This window comes from Triticum aestivum, chromosome 3B, assembly GCF_018294505.1.
Source record: "Triticum aestivum cultivar Chinese Spring chromosome 3B, IWGSC CS RefSeq v2.1, whole genome shotgun sequence".
Classification (NCBI taxonomy): Eukaryota; Viridiplantae; Streptophyta; class Magnoliopsida; order Poales; family Poaceae; genus Triticum; species Triticum aestivum.
In genome coordinates this window covers 511,825,838-511,836,436 of record NC_057801.1, presented here as the reverse complement: position 1 = coordinate 511,836,436, position 10,599 = coordinate 511,825,838, and the positions used below count along the sequence as shown (strand labels likewise).

General features: G+C 44.9%; 1 long non-coding RNA gene across 1 annotated transcript; it reads left to right on the top strand.

Annotated features, from left to right (window-relative positions):
* Positions 1-8,185: 8,185 nt before the first annotated feature.
* On the top strand, positions 8,186-10,240 carry LOC123070647 (uncharacterized). The gene is made up of 2 exons (XR_006433873.1): positions 8,186-9,394; positions 9,488-10,240. It is a non-coding gene; the product is annotated as an uncharacterized lncRNA (long non-coding RNA).
* The last annotated feature ends 359 nt before the right edge of the window (positions 10,241-10,599 follow it).

Sequence of the window (10,599 nt, the reverse complement as noted above, 5' to 3'; positions counted from 1 at the left end):
CCGCCTCCGGGCTCCGAGACGTAGGGCTGTTACTTCTTCCGAGAATGGCCTGAACTCGTAAACACTTGTGTGCACAACTACTCCATAGCTAGGATATTGCCTTTCCTTAGTACCCCCCTACATTACTGTCATACTTAGAACCACGACACCCGTTTTTTTATTTGGAAGTTCAAATTTAAAGAAGAGAGCGGCATGATGTTTATAACATAACTAGGACTTTTCTCTTTACTAATGAATAACACCAAAAAGTCCTAATTAAAAATTGAAGTTGTTTGATGTTTATAAAAATCTTAGATTTGTCCCGATACTAAAGATTAAAACCACGAAGTTCAATTTTAAAAAATGGAGTAGTTCAATGCATATTAAATACTCAGTTTTTTCTTGTTATTAAATAATAAAGCCAAGAAGTTCAATTTTTAAAAGCAGAGCAATTTGATATTTATTTGTAAACTTAGTTTTTTCTGGTTACTAAAGAACAAGACCAATAAGTTCTATTCGAAATAACGAAGAAGTTCGATGTTTGTAACAAAACTCCAAATTTCACATTTCTAGAAAACACACAAAGAAGTTAAAATAAAAAAAATTAGAGCGGTTCAATGTCTGTAAAAAACTCAGATTTTTTTGGTTACTAAAGTGAAATAGACAGAAGTTCAAAGTGATAAGAGCCAGAAGTTCACTTACTGCATGGTGTGTGTTTCATACAAGAAAAAAGAGTAAAAAGGCGAAGTCTAAATTTTTTGTTGCTAGAAGTTCAAGTGCTCTTCCGTCGGAAGTTCAAAAATTCTCGAGAGAGAGGTTCACCGCGTATTTCCATGTTCGAAAACACAAAAAAGAAATTGTTTTTTGTGTTTTAAAATAATTCTCTCAATCCACAAAGAAGTTCAGTTATTATTTGATAGCAATTTGATTTCAAAAAATAAAATAAACAATTCAAATTATAAAAATGGAAAAGGTTCATGTACTACGTGGTGTGTGTTTAATATGAGAAAAATGAATAAAAAGGCAAGGTTTTCCTCGTTATTAAAGAATGTAAACAAGAATTTCAAAAAAATAAACAACAAAGAAGTTCAACTTTTAATAATAGAGCGCTTCACAATTTCATAAAAAGATTAAGAAATAAAACCAGGAAGTCCATATTAAAAGATGGAGAAGTTCGATGATTATAGAATACTCAGATTTTCCTCGTTATTAAAGAATGGAAACAAGAAGTTCAAAAATTAGATAACAAGAAGTTCAACTTTTAAAAATAGAGCACTTCATAAAAAAGGATTAAGAAATTCAGATTAAAATTCATAAAAAATTCAGATATTTTCACATAACCGAGAAAAGTTCAGATTGATAACTACGAGAAGTTCACGTAGTACACGGTGTGCATTTTGTATTAAAAAAGAATGAAAAAAGAAAACATTGAAAGTTTTGTTGCTACAAGTTCAAGTGCTCAGCCCGAGAAAATTCAAAAATTTCGTGTGAGAGAGGTTGAACAAAAAAACGTGACAGAAGTTCAAGGTGAAAAGAGCGGGAAGTTCAACTACCACATGGAATGCGTTTCACATAAGAATATAAGAATAGAAAACAAAAGGCTTAAAAGGTTTGTTGCAAGAAGTTCAAGTGCTCTGTCCGGGGAAGTTCAAAAATTCTTGCGAGAGAGGTTCACCTTGTATTTCCATGTTTGATTTTTTCTGTATAAAAATTGAATACAATTCTTTACTCAAAATATAAAAAGGTGAAGTTCAAATTGAAATAACAGAGAAGTTTGGAGTTTATTAAAACATAGGATTTACCTGTTCAAAAAATAAAAAACACAACACCATTTTTTGCACTTTTAAAAACAACTCATAAAAAAATGGTTGCTAGAAGTTCAAGTGCTCGGCGAGGAAAAGTTGAAAAATTCTTCTGAGAGAGGTTCACCGTGTATTTAGATGTCCAAAATACATAAAAAAATATGTTATTTTTTTGTCTTAAAACAATTCTCTCAAACTAGAGAGAAGTTCAAAGTGATAACAACAGGAAGTTCACGTACTACATGGTGTGTATTTCATATAAGAAAAAATACAAAAAAAGTGAAACAGGGTGAAGTTCAAATAGAGATACCCCAGAAGTTCAATTACTTCATGTAGTGCAAAAAACACCACATAAAAAATCAGCACGTCAAAAACAAAGTGAAGTTCGAACAGACACGTCCTAGAAGTTCAACTACTTCACGCAGTGCAAAAAACAACACGTTCAAAACAATGTGAAGTTCGAACAGACATGCACGAGAAGTTCAACTACTTCACGCAGTATATTTTCATTCGGGATGAAGGCAAAAATCATGATCTCGTTATTTTCTAATTTACTTCAAAATAGTAGGAAATCATTTGTGTAAGTTCAAGTCCTCGGTCGAAGAAAGTTAAAAAATTTATTGTGAGAGAGGTTTGTACAAAAGAAATATCATTTGTGTGACATTGATGAATGTATGAGAAAATTACAAACGAAAATACGTCATGGAAGTTCAACGTGAAAACAGCTGGAAGTTCAACTACTACACTGAATGAATTTCATATGAATAACTTTTAAAACCGTTGCGAGTATGAAAAAAATGATCAACACGGGAAAGTTGCGTGTCTACAACAGCTTTCCTTCGGTATATCACTTGCTCAATTCCGGTGAGTGTTCTGGTGCGTGGATGAAGAGCTACGAGCTAAAAAAGCACGTGAAAAACAGAGTGAAGTTAAAGGTTTCATACCGAGAAGTTCAGGTACTTCACACGATGCATTTTTGGCGAATCTGTTTCGCGATAAAGGCAGAACGAATGATCTCGCCGTTTTTGAAATTACTTGAAAATTGCTAGAAATCAGAGACAAATTTCAACATGAAAAAGTTTCGCATTTTCCGTAGTTTTTCAGCGATATATTATTTGCGCCATTCCGATAAAGTTTGTAGAAAATACGGCGAAAATACATTTTTCGCCATTTTCGAAACTGACTTAAAACCCTAAAGAATTGGGAGAAATAATGCATACCAAAAAGTTTCGCATTTGTTCAAGCTTTCCAACGCCATATCATTTGCTGCATTCGGACGCATGGTTAAGAAATTAGCTTGAAAATATGAACTCGGTAGGACTTATACCGTTTTCTAAATTACTTTTAAATCGTTCAAAATTAGAAAAAACTTTCAAAATGAAAGAGTGGCGCATTTTCATAAGCTTTCCAACACCATATCATACGCCTCAATTGGATTAGCCGTCTAGAAATGACGTCAAAAATACAAACTCGGCTGTTCGGTTTGCAAAATTTTACCTTTTTTCAATTTACTCTTTAACCATAGAGAATTAGGGAAAACATTTAACATGTGGAAGTAGCGGTTTTGCAGCAGCTTTCCAACGCCATATTATATGCCTCATTCTGATAAACGGTTTAGAAATGCGATTGAAAATATGATTCACGTTTTTTGTGTGAAGAAAAAACGGGTTTCAAAACTGCTCTTAAACCGATTACATTTTGCCAAAAATTTAAGTTGGGTCGTGATACTGGTGTCCATAGCTTTCCAACGGTATATCGCAAGCCCCGTTTGGGCAATGTTGGCGAAAGTTCAACCTAGTTCACAGGGAAGTTCAACGTACTACTAGCGGGGCAGGACAGCTTGTGATCAGAATATTATTCTCATCCCGTGATCAGAATAGTGTTTATATATATATGACGGTCTATTCTGCTAATATTAGCAGAATAACTATTTTGCACACCACTTCTGCACTGCACGCTGAACGCAAGTGCACGTCATTCTTTGAACCAAGTGTGCTGCAGCACTCACGTGAGTGAACTTCTCGTCAGAAAAAATTGCACGCGTTATTTTTTTCGGTACTTTTTTCGCTCTAATTTTCTAACGGTTTATCGGAATGAGGCCTGTAATATACCGTTGAAAAGCTATGGATTAGGCGCAACTTCGACATGTTGAACACTTTTCGAGATTCCACACGGTTTAAGAGCAGTTTTAAAAATGGTGCGGCCCATGATGAGTGACAGCGAGTGTTTTTTCGCGATTTCTTCTAAATTGCTCGTCGGAATGAAGCAAACGATACGCCGTTGGATAGATATCATCGAGGCGCATCTTTTTCATATATAAATTTTTCTCTAATTCCTTACGGTTTAAGAGCAGTTTCCAATTTACTAAATCGCGGAATTCTGTTTTTCAATTTTTTTTCAAATTTTTGGTACTGTTTTCGCTCCAGTTTTTTAACCGTTTGTCAAAACGAGGCGTGTGATACGCCGTTGGAAAGCTACAAACAAGGCGCAACTTTCATATGCTGAAATTTTTTTGAGATTCCTTACGATTTTAAGTTAATTTTGAAAATCGTGCGGCGGATGACGAGTGGCAGCGGCCGTTTTTTGTGAAATTTTTGCAAACCACTATTCAGAATGATTCAAATGATACATCGTTGGAAAGATATCAACGAGACGCAACTCTTTCATGTAGAACACTCTCTCTAATTCTTTACGGCTTAAGAGGAATTTCGAATTACCTAAATGCGGACACTCTGTTTTTCGCGACACCCAAATCGATGTGGGTACTTCATCCGACTGAAAACCGCACTGCAACGGACAAAAAACCGCACTACATCAGACCGACAAGTGCGCTGCATGATTTCTTTTTTGTGGGACGTAAATTTTCCCAAACGAGGTAGCAAACCGCACTTCTTTAGACTAAAATCCGCACTTCATCAGACGAGACAAGTGCAGTGCATGATTTCTTTTTTGTGGAACATATTTTTTCCCAAACAAGGTAAAGTGCACTTCATGTCGAGCGTTAGTGAACCGCAATACTATGAAAAGTGAACCTCGAGACTACCGTAAACGGGCCGCGACACTACCGAAAGTGAGAGGTGCGAGTTTTTTCCATACTCAATAATTTTTTCGTGCGTAGACCGGGTGAGTGGACCGCAGTGACCGAGCAAGTGAACCACATGTAATGAGAAGTGAGCTGCTTTCCGAGGCGTTTTGTTTTCGGATTACCAAGTGAACCAAAAAGGAGTTTTATAGTGAACCACAAAGGAACTACATGGTTTTTCATTTTCCCATTTTTACATACTTAATCAAAGTGAAGTACAAAAACACAAACCCAAAATTGCACAGTAGCACTAAAGGAACCACATCCACTGCACTGCAAACTGTTGTGAACGCACGCAAGGGGTGCCGTTGGCGCACTGAAACGGATGTGAAACCGGACCGCATTCGAGGCCATGGCGAGCTGCATCCCAAGGCAAACAAAAAGAAGCAAAATAACTTTTTATGAACTGCACGAGGCATCGGTGCCGCCGTTGACCTTCACGAGGTAAATAAAGAGCTCGACAACAGCAGTACGTTATGATGCGTACTGCACAATAGCCGCCGTCATTAGAGAACAGAAAGGCAAAATTAACTGCAGAGGACTGCACTACACAACAAGAGGACTTCATTGCGTTGCACATAGCAGACTTTTTACAACAGCGGCACTCTTTTTATCTTTTCCAAAATGTCGACTACCATTTCATGCCAAGAGGATTTCATTTGTTTTTTTGTGATTACACTAAACAACAGAGGCCAATTATAAATAATTACAACTTTAAACATACCAGAGAGGAAAAAAAGAACTACTACGCCAGTATATTCTACAAGAGAGCAAATAATCTCCTTGCTTTTTTTTCTCTGATGAGGATTGCTGATCTAGACGCCGCCGAGCAGCGGAACTAGATAGCATTTTACTGAGAAATGACTGCAAAGAAATTTTCACACCTGAAGTGAACTGAACCTTCCAACCAATCATACAATTTCTCATCTAATTTCAGCCGGGCAAAACTTCCCGATTCAGCAAAGTGCTGAGCAGACGAACTGCAAATTGGGGAGGAGAGAGCTGCAGGGGGTCCTCTGGTGAAAAGTCGAGCTGCTGCGGAGCAACTAGTGGCAAAAAAAGAACTAAAAGAGACACAGGATGCCAACGCGGTTCTGAACTCCTTTGCAATTCCTTTTTGCATCTGAAACGCGCGAGGTACAAAGAGGGATGGGGCATCTCACCAGACAACAGGCGCCGCCGGACTGCAAGCGTGCGCGCCCCGCACTGCACCCCACACGCTGGAAACCAGAGAGGGGTGTGCCGCGGCCTGGATCCAGCGTCGGCTTGTACTGGGAGTTGTCGTGGGAGGAGGCGGGCGGGGAAGGAGGTTGCAGGGATGATCGCAGGAGGTGTGCCAGGACCCTCGACGGGGAGCAGTTGCGCACGGCAGCTTGGGGGAGCTCGCATGCCGCAACGGTTGACAGTGGAGTCAGGGGATCCTCCCCTTCACGTCTCCGGCGTGCTGGAGGAGCAAGGCGTGGAGGATCCCGGCGCGCCCCTCACGCCTGAGGTGCTCGCGCGGCCATTGTTTTCTGTAGAAGAGTACTGAGGATCTTCGGCGACTGGAGCCCAGAGTAAGACTAGCACGGCGGAGTCCGGCCCGATCCAGTAGGGGGAGGCGTGTGCTGGAGGTGGGAAGAGGAGGTGCAGGGGCAGGGGTTGGCGGCGGGGCCGAGATCCATCAGCCCACGGGATGCGGCGACACGGGGCCATGGCTGATGCCGGTCAGAAGGAAGACGGGGATGTAGGGGATGGTTGGTCGCAGCTGGAGGAAGGAGGTGGCAGTGGGGATAGACGAGAGGAAGGGAAGGCCAAGAGGGCACCGGGGGCGAGCAGGGAGGGGAGGAGCGTCCGGTTGGTAATCCACAGAGGGGCGGGGCCGATGCAGCAAGGGAGGTGGGGGTTGGGATGGAGGTGGGGGGAAGAGTTGTGGAGGTTGGTAGCCAGGGCCCGACGCCGGGCGGCGTGAAGTCAGGGGCGCGTCGGCGTGTACGGGATCTGCGCGGCCGCGCATCACCGGGAGGGGGGCGTATGTGATCTAATTCGAAGGAGGAGGTGGAGGGGTGAGCCGGTTGCTCAAGGGAGGAAGCCGGAGCAGGTTGTGGAAGCTCGGTGGCTCGGGGCCCCCGGCGGCGCGTGGAGGGAGATGGTGCGGTGGAGGGAGGGAGGTGCTGCGGTGGGGAAGGGGAAGAAGGTGGGAGGAGATGGGTTGGTTGGCACGAGGAGTCGTGGGAGTGGGGGTGGGTTTCAACTGGGTTGATCGGTTCGCTGTGAGTGAGGGTGTTAGCACAATAAGGGTTTGGTGTGCAGAATAAGACTCTAGAGGGAGTTATCATAATAGACCCATCCTATATATATAGGACAACACTATTCTAATCCCGGGATTAGAATAAGGGCATGTTTGTTTCATAAGTCCCAGGACTTTTTTAAGTCCCAACTTATAAGTCATAAGTCCCTGCCTATTTGTTTACATCGACTTATAAGTCCCAAGTCCCTGCCTGTTTGTTTACAGGGACTTATAAGTTGATGACACACGTTGCTTCCCTGCATTTTTGCCTCTACTGCCGGCCGCTGAGGACCCATTGCCTCGACCTACGCCGCGTCCGGTGACCTGGGACGAGGTCCTCCCACGCCCTATGACGCCTCCCTCAACGGCAGCTGCGGCCGGGGCGACGAACGGACGCAGGTTAGAGCCGCCTCGGCCTTCGATGTTCAGAGACCGGCTGCGGCCTCCTCTGCCCTGGGGTACGGGCCTCCCACGACCACATCCAACCGGAGGAAGGCCATGACCGGCCGACTGGTCAAAGAGAAGTTGCTGGTACGAGCCCAACTCCGGGAAGACGTCCGTGTTGTTGTTGAGATCCAAGAAACCCATTCCCCTCCCGAGATTTCCACCGGCGGATGAGCCTTCGGGTGCCTCCTGAGACGAGGGGAATTGAGAGAAGAAGGGGATCTCGTTTTCCTCGTCGGCCATGGCGGCGGCGGCGATCTGTGCGGCGCGAGCGAGGCGACGAGGGGAACCGAGCGGCGCGAGCGAACAGTACGAGGCGAACGAGCGGCGTGGGGCGATGCGGTACGCGAGGCGACGAGGGGATCGAGAGGTGCGGGTCCAGATAAGTCCCAATAAGCTTCTCCCTGAGGAGCTTATTTGATAAGTCCCTAATTACCCCAATAAGTCCCAATAAGTCCCTCCTATTTGGTTTGGATGGGACTTATAGGAACTTTTTTAAGTCCCTAAACCCATAAGTCCCTCGAAACAAACACCCTCTAACTATTTGGATCACAAGGGCCGCCCTATAAGAAGCCGACACATATCCTCCGGAACTCCCGAACACGCGGACAAAAAAAAACCTCCCAACCTTATCCCCACGCCCGCTCTACGCCATCCCCGTCCCCTCGTCTCCTTCCTAGGCAGAAGGCGCCGCTGCCACCACCTCCCTCCCCGGCAGCAAGCACCGCCGCCCCCACCTTCCTCCCCGGCGGCAGGCGCTGCTGCCACCACCTCCCTCCCTCGCAGCAAGCACCGCCACCCCCACCTCCCACCCTGGCTGTAGGCACGGCCGCCACCACCTCCCTCCCCAACAGCAAGCACGGCCGCCCCCACCTCCCTCGGGTGGTAGAAGCGCGGCCGCCCCCATCTCCCTCCCCGGCAGAAGCACCGACCCCAGCCAACGACGCGCCACAACCATGACCCCAACCGGAGACATGCTGCACCGCCTGCCGGAGCACCTCGGGGTCGCCAGATCTAGCAAGGGTCCTTCACCTCCCTCCACTCGCCGGCGACCATGAGTCCGCTTCCGGATTGGGTGCTATGCTGTAGTTGGAGGAGGTATTGAACTTCAGATGGAGAAGGGCATGACCTGCAGCTGGCTGCGCGCAACCGCCGTCCCACGCCATGGATCGAGCAGCCGCCATCCCCAGCAGGCCCCGAGACGGATCCATGCCGCTCCTCCCCTTCCCGGTCGATGCCACTAGCATAGCTCGGACGGGAACCTCCTCTCAGGTGTTATCATCGTATCAACTAGGGAGAAGTCCAAAGACAGGGGCGCATGCAGGAATCGCTCATCACCGGTGATTCGTTCCAAGGGACATCGCCCCAAACGGCGCCCGCTGGTGCACCAATAGCAGCCCAGTGAGATACAAAAGTGCGGATGATGCTTACTTCCGTCCACCATGCCTCGCTACGGCGGCGCTTGGATCCCACCATCGTGCCACTGGATCCTCCGCCTTCAAGCCCCTGCATCTCCAGTGAGCGCTGTGCGCGTACGGGTCCTGATCCAGTGCATGTGTCTTCTATCCAGCATGTCCCAGCCGCCGTCATACAATGCTGCTCCAGCCGCTGCTTTGGCAGTCCAAGTGCCCCACTGAAGTCCGTCCGAGTTCATCTGTCCGTGCTCCTTCGTGTCGAAGCTTCTGCCAGCAGTAGTGCAGATATCTGAAGACCATTTGGTGTGTCTTCAGCAAACGTTGCGTCGAGCCACTGGCACATGTTCGCATCCTCCATCATCTCGCTTTTCTACTATTCCTCATGTTCTAGCCATTGGCACATGTGCGTCTTCAGCCAAGCATTGGTTCCTTCCTCCTGTCCAATTATGTATTGTTTCAAAGTGATTTGATATCTGAAGGTCAACCTTATCTGCAGATGCAAAGAAATTGGTGTTTTGGTCTGTTGGTTTCAGTTTAACAGGAGCTTCAGTAATGGAAAACTTGAGTTTTCTTCCAAGTTTATCTCGAAAATGCATGACAGCCGACGGTCCATTTAATCAGAGATGAAATACTTTTAGAAGCAAACGAATGTAAGGCCCTCTCCCCGGGTGGTTTTTACCAGGCGATGTACTCATGTCTAGTGCCATCAGTGTTCACTCAGGGGTGTATTCCTTTTCTTCAGTTTTGTATATATAGTCGTAGAACTATGTAACTTGGTCTAAGTACGTAGGTACAGAATGAGAGGAGGGCCTTCTACTCAGACCGGCCGGCTACTTCTTCAGACTGATGTTCACATCTACTCCAGCTAGCACCACTCCTGAAGTGCCCCAATCATTGCCGTGCCAAAGAATAGCCGATTGTTCGCCCATATTTTTTTTCTCTTCTGTATACACTGCATGTGATCTCTGCATGTTTCTATGATTATAAAGTGTTGCCGTTTGTTGCTGCTGAATGGTGAGGTGAGCAAGGGGAGAAGATTAGCTACCATTGCTATTGTTTCTTCTTTTTTATCTCTGAAGTTACGTGAATCAAGTTACAGGAAATAGAAGAAAAAAACTTTAGAAAGAAGATGCTTATTGAGCTACTATAGATGTGTAGCATTTGGGGCATGTGGGTGTTGTTTGTATATGTACCTGTCAACATGTTCTTGACAGAAGTTCTAGTGCGTATATTTGAGCAATTCAAATGATAGAAAAAACATCTTCATTATATGAATGCGATAGGTGGTGCTTTGGCCAGATGATTGTTGTTTTTTGTAGAAAATTTGGACAAATAAATGACATGTTTGCAACCCAGTTTTGTTCTCGAATGCATGCAAGATGTACAAACAAGCACAAAAGTGTGAGCTGTGTAATTTTGTTGCCTTTAGTGTTAGCTAAAGTGAGAACAAAAAATTCCCAATCAATTTCTTTTTAAAGTTCACATGAAAATCACGTGGGAAGTTCGAATATAAGCACACATACACACATAGTAAAAACTATCGCAATTAAAGAACGATAAAAATGTGTAGTGAAGCATAAATGTATCGATTTCCGGGGAGTTCATGAA